Source organism: Lutra lutra, chromosome 6, assembly GCF_902655055.1.
Source record: "Lutra lutra chromosome 6, mLutLut1.2, whole genome shotgun sequence".
In the NCBI taxonomy this organism is placed as follows: Eukaryota; Metazoa; Chordata; class Mammalia; order Carnivora; family Mustelidae; genus Lutra; species Lutra lutra.
In genome coordinates this window covers 61,423,642-61,438,653 of record NC_062283.1, presented here as the reverse complement: position 1 = coordinate 61,438,653, position 15,012 = coordinate 61,423,642, and the positions used below count along the sequence as shown (strand labels likewise).

Below are 15,012 nucleotides of genomic sequence, written 5' to 3'. Positions count from 1 at the left end.
TTCTAGAACAGGGAAAACACATCTGGGTTTTTTTCCTTAACTAGGTTCCAGAGTGGAGCCCAACACAGGGCCTGAACTCAGGACCCTGATATCAAGACCTGAGCTGAGATCAAGAGTCAGATGCTTAAGGGGGCCTGTGTGGCTCAGTTCTAAAGCGTCTGCCTTCAGCTCAGGTCATAATCTCATGGTCTTGGGATCAAGCCCCCTAGGGAGCTCCCTGCTTAGCGGGGAGCCTGCTTCTCCCTCTCCTTCCACCCCTCTCTTCTGTGTGCTCACACCTTCTCCCTCTCTCCCTCTCAAATAAATAAATAAATTCTTAAAAAAAAAAAGAGTGAGACGCTACCCAGGCGCCTCAAATGCATCCATTTTTAAAATCTGTTTTTTAATTTTTTTTTTAAGATTTTATTTATTTATTTGACAGAGAGAAATCACAAGTAAGCAGAGAGGCAGGCAGAGAGAGAGGAGGAAGCAGGCTCCCTGCTGAGCAGAAAGCCCGATGTGGGGCTCGAACCCAGGACCTGGGATCATGACCTGAGCTGAAGGCAGCGGCTTAACCCACTGAGCCACTCAGGCGCCCCTGTTTTTTAATTTTTAAATTTAATTTAATTTAATTTTTTAATAAAGATTTTATTTATTCATTTGACAGACAGAGATCACAAGTAGGCAGAGAGGCAGGCAAAGAGAGGAAGGGAAACAGGCTCCCTGCCGAACAAAGAAGCCCGATTTGTGGCTCGATCCCAGGACCCTGAGACCATGACCCGAGCCGAAGGCAGAGGCTTTAACCCACTGAGCCACCCAGGCACCCCTAAAATCTGTTTTTTTTTTAAAAAGTGGGAGCACTGGAAGGAACTTTCTAGGAGATGGAAATGTTCTTTCGTCATAGGTGTTGGGTTACACTGTTATATGTCTTTGTCAAAACTCATTTCAAAACTTTTCATATGCTATTTTCCCACTTTTTTTTTTATTAAAGATTTTTATTTATTTATTTGACAGAGAGAGATCACAAGTAGACAGAGAGGCAGGCAGAGAGAGAGAGAGAGAGAGAGAGAGAGAGAGAGAGAGGGAAGCAGGCTTCTTGCTGAGCAGAGAGCCCGATGTGGGACTCGATCCCAGGACCCTGAGATCATGACCTGAGCCGAAGGCAGTGGCTTAACCCACTGAGCCACCCAGGCGCCCCTACTATTTTCCCACTTTTTAATGCAGTGAAAAAACACAGCAAAATGTACCATTGTAACCATTTTTACATGTACAGTTCAGTGGTGTTAAGGACATTTGTGTTGTGCAACCACCCATCTTCAGAATTCTTCATCTTACAGAACTAAAACTTTTCCCATTTAAACAGTAACTCCCCATTCCCTCCAGCCCCTGGCAACTGCCATTCCACTTGCTTCCTGTATGAATTTGACTACTCCAAGTGTCCCACACCAGTAGACTCACACAGAATTTGTCTTTGTGTTTAGCTTATTTAATTTAGCATAATGTCCTCGAGATTCATCCAGGTTGCAGCACGTGTCAGAATTTCCTTCCTTTTAAGGATAATGTATGTATAATGTATGAATAATGTATGTCCATTGTATGTATAGCCCACATTTTCTTTATCCACTGGATGCTGGGATTGCTTTCACGTTTTAGCCATTGTGACTAACACTGCTATCAACATGGGTGTACAGGTATCTTTGTCACCCTGCTTCAGTTCTTTTGGGTACATACCCAGAAGTGGAATTGTTGGATCAACGGTATTTCTATTCCTAATTAGTTTTCCACAGTGGTTGCTCTACATTCCTTTTTTTAAAAAGATTTTATTCATTCATCCGACGCAGACACACACACACACACACACACACACACACACACACACAGAGTGAGAGAGGGAATATAAGCAGGGGGTGTTAAAGGGGGAGAAGCAGGCTCCCCGCTGAGCAGGGAGCCCCATGTGGGACTCGATCCCAGGACCCCGGGATCATGACCTGAGCTGAAGGCAGATGCTCAACCCACTGAGCCACCCAGGCACCCCGGTTGCTGTACCTTTCTATCAATACTACACCAGGGGCCCCATCCCCTTAACACTTCTTATTTTGTATTTTTCTCATAGTAGCCATCCTAATGGATGTAGGGTATTATCACAGTATGTAATTTTTTTTTAATACATGGAACACTTCACAAATTTGCATGTGATCCTTGTGCAAAGGCTATGCTAATCTTTATCGTGTTAGTGTTAGTACATATGCTACTGAAAGGAGCACACAGTATATGATTAAAAAAAACAAAACACTAAACATGCAATAAGGGTTGAACTCTTAATTTTTTTATTATTTAATTTTTCTTAGAGCTAGAGAGAGAGCCAGGGTTGAGGGGAGGGGCAGAGAGAGGGGGAGAGAGAAAATCTTAAGCAGGTTCCACGCTTGGTGTGGAATCCGACATGGGGTGGGGCTCCATCTCAGGACCCTGAGATGATGATTTGAGCCGAAATCAGGAGTCTGGTGCTTAACTGACAGAGATACCCAGGCACCCCATGAACTATTTTTGATAGCAAGAGTGAAGGGTAGAAAAGGCTTTAGAAAAAACCCTGAACAGGTTGAGTCTAGTTGATAAGTCTGCCAAAGTGTTTAGGAATTGGGAGGAGTGTCCTGATATTTGTAACTTACTTTGAATAGCATCAGAAGTAGAATGGACTCACTGATGGATGGGACAGATGAGTGGTATGGGGATAGGGCAAATACAGAGAAATGTTAACAGTTGTAGAATCTAGGTGGTGAGGAGATGAGTGCTTACTGTATCATTCTTTCAACTTCTCTTTGTATTTGAAGTTTTCATGATCTTTTTCTTGGGGGAAATTTTATTTGTCTGTGGAAAGGTTTTCTGTGAAGGAGTCAGAGTCCTTTAATGAGTGGGGCCCGGAGAGGCTGAGAGGACCCCTCTAACCATGCAGAGGCCTCAGGGGGAAAATGTCAGGGATTAACTGGCCTGGAGCTAGAACCCTGGAGGCTCGTAGGTGCTGAGGTGGGACAGGAAAGAGTAAAAGGATCAAGGGGACCAGGTATGGAGAGTGAGAAAAGAAGGAGGGCAATTAGAGTCTACCTTTGAAGGTCAAGGTAGATTACATGTAGATTACATGTATTACATGTATTACTTACTGGTGTCCCTGTTGTCTTAGGTACTTAATGCTCAAGAGAGCCAAAATAGCAGTGGGAGCTAGTGAAATTCATCTGGCCACTTGGGCAGGATTTCCAAATGGCAAGATGGTACCAGGGCTCAGGGGTAGGTTCTCAAGATTGCTAATCCAGAAATGAAAACATCTGAGTGTTCCCCACCCCACGTGTGCCCATATCCTGCTATGCCCCTTCACAGGAAGTTACTAACAAACCAGAATGGTGAGATCTGAAACTGCCAAGTCAATCAGATGCTTGGGGCAAGTGGCCATTGCATTTTCTCTCCTGAGGGCTTGAGAAACAAATATCTTCAGAAGCCTGCTTAATGAGCAGAGCAGCATAGCAAGGGGAATGAGTAGGGTGATGGGTTAGTGGCTGACACTGTCTTAAGCTGGTTGGATACAGGCCTGGAATATTTGCCTTGGCCAGACCTAGCACACTCTCCCCTGCACAGGGCTGGAGACATTCTCACATTCTTGACCTGTGATCTTCTCTGTTCTAGACACTATATTTCTTCCATTAACAGATTTTTGTTTTCTTTCACGTGACACAACGGATTAGGTTGTGATATCTGAAGTCAGTTATTCCTCTGGGTATTTTCAATGACGTCTTAACCACACCCTGGCATGCTGGAGTCAGAGGTACATAAAGTAACCGATGGCTGGGGGGTGGGAGGTGCTAAGAAAGGAGAAAGGGTGATTGTAGAGATAGATAGCCACTCGAGTACCCAGATTATTTAAGTCAAACCCTTTTCAGAGTTTATGGTCTCTGTGGCTTCTGTTTGGATTTTAATCCTGTGAGTTTTCAATGCCTCCCACTTATCCTTCCCAGCTGGTACATGGAACCATTTTTGATGCTTTAGAAAGCAGCATTTTTCTGTAACATTCTATTCCTACAGTGCATCTTTGGTTTGAGCTAAATCAAGTATCCACTTATCACTAACGCTGAGTCTGATGGGATTTTCTCTCACCATCCCAGCTGCAGCTCTTAAAAGAGCAGACTTTACCTGACTGGCAGATAGAAAATGGCGCATCGTCACGATCTTGGCTAACTGAGGTGTTGTAGGCGTCTGTCAAGACTGGTGTCAAAACACTTCATTGTGTGTAATTAAAAAAAACACACACTGAACCAATATTGAGTCTAGTCGCTGACATGCATGCTGAACTGTTTAGGGGGGTAAAGTCTTCTGATATTTGTAACGGATTGTGAAATGCATCCGAAATAGGCTGGATTTAGAGATCTTCATTTTAGACAGTGGGGAAACAGACACAGAGCTTGTAGGCCACGTGTTAATGGAGCAACATCCCTTACTGATTTGTATGTGAAGAGTAGTATTTGTTAACTTTTTTCTAATTTCAGAAGAAGTGCATGTGTATTGTAAGAAACTTTCATTGAAGTGTGGTTGTGAATGATGAGGTTGTGTTGGGTGGGAAACCACCTTTCCGTTGTGGGCCAGAGATACTCTGGTGCTACAAGGGGCTAGAAGTCGGGGGAAGGTGTTACATAACAAACATAACAAACATTCAGCTGCAGAAATTTGGAAGTTTTTTTTTTAAAGATTTTATTTATTTATTTGACAGACAGAGATCACAAGTAGGCAGAGAGGCAGACAGAGAGAGAGGGGGAAGCAGGCTCCCTGCTGAGCAGAGAGTCCAATGCAGGACTCGATCCCAGGACCCTGAGATCATGACCTGAGCTGAAGGCAGAGGCTTAACCCACTGAGCCACCCAGGTGCCCCAGAAATTTGGAAGATTTAATTGGCTGGTGTTCCCTCTCTCGCTGTATCTCTCTCTGTCAAATAAATAAAATCTTTAAAAAAAAAGATTTAATTGGCTTTATTAATCGATTCATAAGTCAGACAGCAACTCATCTAGCAAGTAGGGGAGAGCTCCGAAGGGCCCCAGAAAAGGAAATGTTTTTAAAGGTAGAGAGGGAGCAGAAAATAAAAGGAAATTATCAGCAAATGATTCATTGTTTTAGGCAAGGTCGCATTCCTAAGGGGAACTCAAGGGGTCTATCAGTAAATTTCTTAGGGCTACCCAGGAAATTCCTGTGTTATACTGGTGAGAGGTCACATTTCTGGGGGGTTGAGGCTGCAGTTAGTTTGGGTAAGAAGTCTGGGTTTACTGACTTGGAGCCTTAACCTAAAGTGACTCCATTTTGGGCCTGTGGTTTTCATTTTAACAATATACAGAGAGCACATCCATGAGCCTTGGCCTGTTGTTCAGCGGTGGGTTTGACTAACCCATAATTCTCATTGGAGGAAGCGCCTGAGCAGTTTTCTTAGGGCTGCACAAATAACAAGCTATTTTCTTACCTGCCTTGACCATGGCCAGGGGTCCTGTGTAGTATTTTTTCTTTTCTTGAGGGAATCTAGAGGAAAGAAATTCTGGAGGCGCTGGTCTGGCTCAGTCGATAGAACATGTGACTCTTTTTTTTTTTTTTTTTTAGATTTTATTTATTTATTTGTCAGACAAAGAGAGATTGAGAGAGAGAGAGAGAGAGCATGAGCACAAGCAGGGGGAGCAGCAAGGAGCCCGATGATGCGGGGCTCCATCCCAGGACCCCGGGATCGTAACCTGAGCTGAAGGCAGAGGCTTAACCAGCTGAGCCACCCAGGCGTCCTGAACATGTGACTCTTGATCTCGGGTTTTAAGTTCGAGCCCCACGTTGGGGGCAGAGTTTGCTTTAAAAAAAAAAGATAAAGAAATTCTGTATGTAATGCTATGAAAATACCTCCAACAGTGAAGAGAATAGCGTGAATGTATGTTAGTGCTGTGCACAAAGGGATGAACAGAAAACAGACTCGTATTTGCTTGGCTGGCTCAGGAAGGCATTCACAAGCAGAAACTGTGGCTTCTGCTGGGATGGGGTGGAGGGAGGGCCTGCTTGGATAGGGGAAGCGGTGGGAGCCAGGCCTGCTTTGTATACCTTTTTATAGTTTTTGATTTTGCAATCTTTGTACATGGATTCCTATTCAAAATTAAAGTATGGAACATGTGAAAATGGGAAATTTTAGGGTTTTGGTATTCCCTGACTATTCACAATTTCAGTCATAAAGACCAGCACTATGCTGTGAGGGACAGACTCTGCCTTTTTTTTTTTTTTGAGGGAGGGGCAGAGGGAGAGAGAGAGAGAGAATCTTTTTTTTTTTTTAATTTATTTTTATTTATTTATTTGACAGAGAGATCACAAGCAGGTAGAGAGGCAGGCAGAGAGAGAGGAGGAAGCAGGTTCTCCGCTGAGCAGAGAGCCCGATGCGGGGCTCGATCCCAGGATCCCGAGATCATGACCTGAGCCGAAGGCAGTGGCTTAACCTGCTGAGCCACCCAGGCGCCCCGAGAGAGAGAATCTTAAGCAGGCCGCCCACCCACATGCTTCTCTCGTCACAAAGATATCTGGGTAGACCCCAGCCTTTGTGGGATTTGGGGGATGCAGGCATTATGGGATGTTTGTAGTTCTTGGGAGTCAAATCTGCTCACTTGCCTGAGGATCTGACTTGCCTGCACCTCCCTCCTTGTCACTTGAGCTTTTAGGGGTGGAGAGCTAGTCACTCTGGCTTTCGTCTAGAGACTTCGGATGAGAAGCCCTTCCGCAAAATGTACTGAATAAATTAGAACACAGACTTCCATTATTCCTTCTTGAAATGGGGCCTCTGTCTGTCTGCAAGGACGTCAGGAGAATGGAAATACAAACACAGGATTAGAAATCCTAACATTAATGCAATTTTCATTTGATATCGGCTCACTCCATTGTCTCTGAGACGCTATTAAAAATGCATGCAGGATGTGCGTGAGATAAAACATATCAAAATTCAAATTGATTCCAATTTCCATTGATACTCACTGCTCTGACCCTCTGGCTTCTAGCAGCTTTAGCCATCTGGGGCCTAGCCCAGAGCACACGGGTGAGGAAAAAAGATCCCCTGAGCAGAGAGGAGAGCTGCCATAAGGCACGAGAAGCTCAGTTCAAAGGAGGGTCTTTCCGACCCTCACTCAGAGCCTATACAATCAGTAAATTATTTCATATTAATAATAATAGCTTTCCCTTATTGGGCACTTGCTATGTGCCGGGTTACATGCTTTATATAGAATAATTAGTTAATCCTCACTACCCAATGACGTAAATTGCTATTATCGTTCCCATTTTATAGATGAAGATACTGAGAGAGGTTAAGTGACTTGCGTGAGGACATATAGCCAGTGAGTGACAGAACAGGAATTTTAAGCCAAGCAGCCTGGCTCCCAGGCCTAGATTTTCAACCACCTCTCCCAACTTCCCGGTTGAGTGTGTGTTTGCGTGTGTTCGTGCATGCACGCACGTGTTTAAAACACCTGGGTGGCTCAGTCGTAAAGCATCTGCCTTCAGTTCGGGTCATGATCCTGAGGTCCTGGGATTGAGCCTTGCATCGGGCTCCCTGCTTGGCGGGAAGCCTGCTTCTCCCTCTCACTCCCCCTGCCTGTGTTCCCTCTCTCACTGTGTATCTCTCTGTCAAATAATAAAATAAAATCTTAAAAAAAGTTAAAACATGTAATTCTAAAAAGCTTGGCTTGTTGGTTTTCCAGCTCTCTGCACATTAACAGTGGGGGCCTCTAGACGCAAGCATGTTCATAACACCAAATGGTGATGGAGCAGAAGAACCCACAACCTTGAGTAGGCCAGGTCCTTGTTAGGAGTCAGCCCTGCATGGTTCAGAATAGAGCCATGATGAAAATTTATAAAAGACAGCTGTGGCAGACAGTATAAGCTGTCCCCAATGTTCACTATCCCCTTCTCTCTCTTAGTGCTAGAACCCCCCAAATTTCCCGTGGACTGCACCTGCAGGATCTCTCTTATGGCTAAGCATGGCCAAGTGGCTTAATCTGGGCCTTCGACTAGAAGAAGTGAGATGTGCCTGATCTCACAAGTTCTGACCTCTGCCTCTTCCTCTCCATGGGCTGGGATGTGGTCTTAGGGGCCAGGGTCATGAAAAGGGAAACCCCCAGGGATAACAGCAAGGGATGGAAATAGCTTCACCTCGATCCTGTGGAGTCCCGTGTTGTCCCGGGCAGGAGAACAAGCTTTCTCATTTAAGCCATGGTAAATGTCTTCCTTAGAGCAGCCAGGCTCACAGGCCAATGAATACCCCCAGGATGTCAAGGAAAGGCTACATTAAGTCTGCTGTATTTTGTTAACATTTTTAAAGTATATCTGTTGCCAAAGCGAGCACTGTATTTTGTTAACAAATCAAGGAAATATTCGAGGCATTTTAGAAAAGAGTTCAGTAACAGGGTTTGAGGCCTAATAGGGCAACTTTCCTTGTTTGGAAACATCCCTGGAAACTTTCTAAATGCTGACAGAAAAAGAACTATACTCTACTTGGTTGATGGAATATGGAGAGGATGTAAATTCAGTGCGGTTCCAGAAACACTTACGGAATGGCTGCCACACACCCACAGAGTCCTTGCCCTCTGGGAGCTCGTAGTCAGGTGGGGGCTGTGCAGGGACCCGAGAGCTGAACATGTGGATATAAAAAGGGATCAGCATTGGTGGGCACACACCCAACCCCAACTTGGGGCATCAGGAGAAGCTCTCTGGGGGGAACGTGTGAGCAGAGTCTTCGGGCTGAGTGGAAGCTTTGCGGGCCATTGTTCTAGCTCCTGGCAGTGTTCCACCCTCCATGAAGAGAGCAGTATCTGTGTGTTATGGAAGCTGGAGCCGACAAACCCGCTCAGAGGCTTCTCTGCCTTGAGAAATGTAACTGATGAAATGAGTATCTTCAGTGTCCCTCTTTCTCCTTTCCTTCTTCTTCCAAGATCATCCCACATGTGGGACAGATTTCAGCAAACTTGAGGGTAGGACGTGGATAAGCAGACCTAGGATATGTCATCCAACAATCAGAAGGGTCTTTACCTAACAGTGTCTGTTCTTCCATTGTTAAGTAGCAGTAAGAGCTGAACGAGTGGCCAGGAGCCTCACAAGTTAAATCTGGGCTCACGAAAGCACTAGTTGGCTCACTCTCTTGCCCTCAACGACAAGCGGGTAGATAACGGCTAAGTGCTTTAACTCCGGCTGTCAGTTCTGTGGATGACAGTGTTACCCCCACTGGAGCAGGGGACTGTACGGAATGATAAATCGAAGGTATTAGGTGGCACTTGGCAGCCTGAGAAGGAAAGGCAGTAATTAATGACTTTGGAGCAGTCTTGCAAAATATCGATGCCTGAAAGACACTTGACATTTTCTTTTCCCCAGACAGCATGAACTCAGGGGAAGCATCCGGACTGTGGTAGTTGGGGTAGAAGGGTAAGCTGCAGAAACTCAGAGGAGAAGCTGGTAAAGATAGAGCAGAGCAGACGGGAGAGCTGTCTTTCCCCAAACTGGGTTTTGAGGCTAGCTTCCTTGGGATCTCACCCTAGACTTTTTACTTACCTCTTTAGTCCCCAGAGTTAGGACTTGGGTCTGATTTTAGCTGAGCCCTAAGTCAAAGCCAAAATTTAACAGTATATGGTCATGGATTTTCTTTTTTTAAAGATTTTATTTATTTATTTATTTGAGAGAGAGAGAGAGAGAGAAAGTACAAGCTGGGAGAGGGGCAGAGGGAGAGGGACTAGCAGACTCCTCGATGAGCATGGAGACTTGGAGCCTGCCATCACTGGGGTGGAGGGGTGCTCAATCCCAGGACCCTGAGATCATCACCTGAGCTGAAGTCCGATGCTTAACCCACTGAGCCACCCAGGCTTGTCATGGGTTTTTAAGAAAATTGCTTAAATTTTATTTTAAGGAAACTTGTCCCCCTCAACTGCGTGCACACACATACATACACGTGTGTATATATGTGTACACATATATATGTATATACATATACATATACATATACATATAAATATTTTTCTTTGGGGCGCCTGGGTGGCTCAGCCAATTAAGCATCTGCCTTGAGCTCAGGTCATGATCTCAGGGTCCTGGGATTGAGCCCCACCTCGGGCTTCCTGCTCAGTGAGGGGGTCTGCTTCTCCCTCTCCCTCTGCCCTTCCCCCTGCTTCTGCATGGTCTCTCCCTCTCAAATAAATAAATAAATCATCCCTTAAATAAAAAAAATGTTTTTCTTTGACTTTTAAGGAACACTTATCACATTTGTTTTTCATGCAAAACCATGCCAGATAAAAAAGATCCTAAAACAAAATAAATAAAGTATCAAAACAAAAAGCCCTTGAATTTTGCTGAAATGAAATTTCAATTATAAATAAGAAGGCTTCTATTTACTTGGAATGAACAGTGTCCTCTTTGATATAATAAATACATTGAACAGTAAGTCTTTGGCACGTTGTGCTAAGTACTTGAATTTTAAATTAATCGCTCCCTGCAAAAAAAAAAAAAAGTATAAAATTGCTCCCTGATGTTCTTAGGATAAAGTGAAATCTGCAGCCTAGGCTAGCAAGCCCTGTGTCCTGAGTCCTGCCTCCTCCTCACATTTTCCGTCCCTGTTCCCAGTTTTACTTTCTTCACAGGACTTTTTTGTGTCTCTCATCTTCACATTTATTTCCCCACATTAAAAAAAAAAGATTTATTTATTTGAGAGAGAACATGAGTGGGGGGGAGCAGGGGAGAGGGAGAAGCTGACTCCTCGCTGAGCAGGGAGCCCCATATGGGACTCGATCCCAGGACCCAGGCATCATGACACCAGCAGAAGGCATACACTTCACAGACTGAGCCACCCAGGTGCCCCTCCACCATTCTAAACCTTGTCACTGAAATATAATATAGGTGCAGAAAATTGCATTTAGATGAACTGCTTGGTAGATTTTCCAATCATCACGAGCTTAAGAAATTTATTTTTACTTACTTATTTATTTATTTTTTATTTTTTAAATTAAAAAAAATTTTTTTAGAGTTTATTTATTTATTTGACAGACAGAGATCACAGATAGGCAGAGGCAGGCAGAGAGAGAGAGGGGTGGGGGAAACAGGCTCCCCGCCGAGCAGAGAGCACGACATGGGGCTCGATCCCAGGACCCTGAGATCATAACCTGAGCCGAAGGCAGAGGCTTAACCCACTGAGCCACTCAGCACCCCAAGAAATTTATTTTTATTGTGAAATCTACATGACATCCTTACCATCCTGTTTTACAATTTAGTGGCCTTCAGGACAGTGGCACTGTTGTACCACCAACACCACTACCCATCTCCAGAACATTTTCGTCCATCTCAGCTGGAACTCTGTCCCCAGGCAACACCAGTCCCCTCCACCCCTCCCCAGCGCCCCGGAACCAGCATTCTACTGTCTATGCATTTGATGCCTCTGGGACCTCCTGCAGGGTCATGGACTTCTGATATGAAGTGGACTGCCCATGGCCCTGAGACCAGACACAACGTGCCTCTCATTTCTTTTTACTGGTGTAAATTTATTAATGTCCAGCTGTGCACTGACAGTCCCCAGCCAGCACGGGTGCCTTGAAGACTGTCCTCATAGATTTTTCTCTCATTTCCTATCATCACCGGGAGAAACTGCTCTGCCACTCATGTTTCAGTGTCAGATCCTGGTCTCTGGGATGAGTAACAGGAGCTGCTGGCTTCCCAGTGAACTGCTCCTGCCTGTCACAGTAATCACTGGATTCCTTCCCTTTAAGTGGATTCGGTTAAGTGCTCAGCAGTGGTTTGAATGCCATCTCTTAGAATAAATCGAAGCCACATTTGAAGGATGCTGTTCCCAATAGTGATGATTTCTGAATTTTTCTTCTCCATCTGCTCTGAAAGGCTTGCTCCCTAAATACGAAGGTTTTGTATTCAAGCGTCTCTGCTTCGAAGAAAAATGTGTCAAGTATGCAGTTCTGCCTCGTTCCTGCCCCAATTCCTTCCTTAAATCTGAATCCTGTGTCGCTGAGCCAGGAACATCTGGAACTTTTTAAAGACCTGTTTCATCCGGGAGAAAGGCAGATCTGGTTTAGAGGGTTTCTGGAAAATGAAAAAAGCAGAATCAGAATTTGAAAAGATTGGAGTGTGTTGGGAGAACGTGCCCATGCCTTATTCTAGAGCATGAGAATCGTTAGGACATTTGGTTTGGTGGAAGCGGGCAGTCCTGCAAGTGAGGTCTTACTCTCGCCAACACTGCATAGAGCCAACCCAGTAAGCGGTCCAGGTGTCAGAAAACTGGATCACAATTTTGTCGCAGGAGTAGGAGTAGACAGAAGAGAAAGTGTATTTCCCTCCACTTTAAAGTAACAAGGACTAGGACCCCTGGGTGGTTCAGTCAGTCAAGCGTCTGCCTTAGGCTCAGGTCATGATCCCCGGGTTCTGGGATCAAGTCCCACATGGGGCTCCTTGACTCAGCCGGGAGTTCGCTTCTCCCTCTCCCTCTGCAACGCCCTCTGCTGTTCCCCGCTTGTGCGCACTCTCTCTCTCTCAAATAAATAAAATATTAAAAAAACAAAGTAACAAGGACCAACAACCTCAAACCCCCTGATGTGTGTGTGTGTGTTTAAAGATTTTATTTATTTGACGGACAGAGATCACAAGTAGGCAGAGAGGTAAAAGGAAGCAGGCTCCCTGCTGAGCAGAGAACCTTATTCGGGGCTCAAACCTAGGACCCTGGGATCAGGGCTTGAACCGAAGGCAGAGGCTCTAACCCACTGAGCCACCCAGACGCAACCTCCCCCTACTCCATATTTTGAAGGAACTACTGAGGATAGATGAAGTTTCATCGGCTCAAAATACGTTTTCAACTCATAGCGCCCTCCCCTTATTATAAATACACGGCCACGCCCTGTGTCACGTGATTTTGTGTTATCTCCCCCCACTGGTATGGATGGAGTATCTGTCCTTCCTTGACTGGTTTTAGGCTTTCCCATGTAACTTGCTTTGGCCAACAGAATATGGGCGGAAGTGAGAGCGTGCTGTTTCACCCAGCCCCCTTGTGCTGATGCCATTGGATGTGAGAAGAGCCTGCCTTGGGGAACTGCTGATCCCAGGAGAATGAGATCCAGTCTCAGGGAGCAAACCTGAATCTGAGCTGCTCTCTGGAGCCAGGCTGACCCACAGCCTGAACCTTGTTGGCCTCTAAATTCATGAGCGATTAAATATATGCTTGTGGTAGGCCACCAAGTTTTGGGGAAGTTTGTCACAGAGCAGTATTATGGCAATGGATGACTAATGCAAAGACCAAAATGCAGAAGCAGAAAGCAAAAGTTTAAATGAAGCAGGCGCCTGATGCCTATGGAGGGAAGGAAGCAATGGTGGGGTCTGAACAAAGAACAAGTAGGGAAGGGCTTCCAAGACGAATAAGGTGAGGATGAAAGGCAAGGAGTATTGGGGCCACCGAAGCTCCTTCAGATGTTGGGATGGGCAGTGGCATCGGGACAACACACACAGACACACACACACACGCACACACGCACACACACATGATCTAGCCCCTCCGTGCCTTTGATCAGCACTGAGCTTTTCTGGTGTCATTGTTCAGTGTTATCTGAGAGGTTTCCAGGGAGGGAGTCAGTGTTGGATTCCCAGGAAAGTGTAGACTCCCAGTTTTAGGGTCAACCTGGGCTCGTGGTTGCAATATACGGATGGAGTTCTAATGGAGTTGGGGCATGTGAGATATAAGGACAGAACTCTGGTGAGTCAGTATTAGCACCACCGAAATGTTTTTTTTTCTTTTTAATTTAAATCAGTTAATTAACATATAGTGTGTTATTGGTTTCAGAGGTAGAGGGCAGTGATTCATCAGTCTTATATAACACTCAGTGCTCTTTCCATTTCATGCCCTCCTTAACGTCCATCACCCAGTTGCCAAAAAAAAAAATTTTTTAAAGATTCTTATTTATTGGGGCGCCTGGGTGCCTCAGTGGGTTAAGCCTCTGCCTTCGGCTCAGGTCATGCTTCCAGGGTCTTGGGATGGAGCCCCACATTGCATCGGGATCTCTGCTCAGCAGGGAGCCTGCTTCCACGCCCCACCCCCCGCCTGCCTCTCTGCCTACTTGTGATCTCTTTCTCTGTCAAATAAATAAATAAAATCTTAAAAAAAAAAAGATTTAAAAGAATCTCTCTGTCAAATAAATAAATAAAAAATCTTTAAAAAAAAAAGATTCTTTTAAATCTTTTTTTTTTTAAGATTTTATTTATTTATTTGACAGAGAGAGATCACAAGCAGACGGAGAGGCAGGCAGAGAGAGAGAGAGAGAGAGAGGGAAGCAGGCTCCCTGCTGAGCAGAGAGCCCGATGTGGGACTCGATCCCAGGACCCTGAGATCATGACCTGAGCCGAAGGCAGCGGCTTAACCCACTGAGCCACACAGGCGCCCCTAAAAAAAAAGATTCTTATTTATTTATTTGAGAGAGAGAGAGAGCGCATGAGAGGGAGAGGGTCAGAGGGAGAAGCAGACTCCCTGCTGAACAGGGGGCCCGATGAGGGACTGGATCCTGGGATCCAGGATCATGACCTGAGCCAAAGGCAGTCACTTAACCAACTGAGCCACTTTTTTTTTTTTTTTTTGGTTTAAGATTTTATTTTTAAGTAATCTCTATACCCAACGTGGTGCTCAAACTCATGACCTCGAGATCAAGAGTTGCACCCTTTACTGACTCAGCCAGCCAGGTGCTCCTGGGATGGGCCCTCTGAAGCACATAGGTCTGGTGTGGGCTGGGGTCTGTAAGGTCCTGTGACCTTGGGGAAATTACTTCATCTCTTCAGACAGAGATCGAGAGAATGGAAATACTCATTGTACCTACTGCACAGGCTTGTCCCGAGGTGTGACAGGCTTTGAGCCCCCGCCACAACGCCTGGCACAAAGTGAGGCCCTCCATGGATGAACACCAATGACCATGCTGCCATTTTGTAACAAGAACTGATATCCAAAAAAAAAAAAAAAAAAAAGAACTGATATCCAGTGTTTGGT

At 45.2% G+C, this 15,012-nt stretch overlaps 1 non-coding gene across 1 annotated transcript; it reads right to left on the bottom strand.

Moving 5' to 3' along the window:
* Nucleotides 1-2,141: 2,141 nt before the first annotated feature.
* Nucleotides 2,142-2,243, bottom strand: LOC125103420 (U6 spliceosomal RNA). The gene has a single exon (XR_007128410.1). It is a non-coding gene; the product is annotated as a U6 spliceosomal RNA (small nuclear RNA).
* Nucleotides 2,244-15,012: the final 12,769 nt, after the last annotated feature.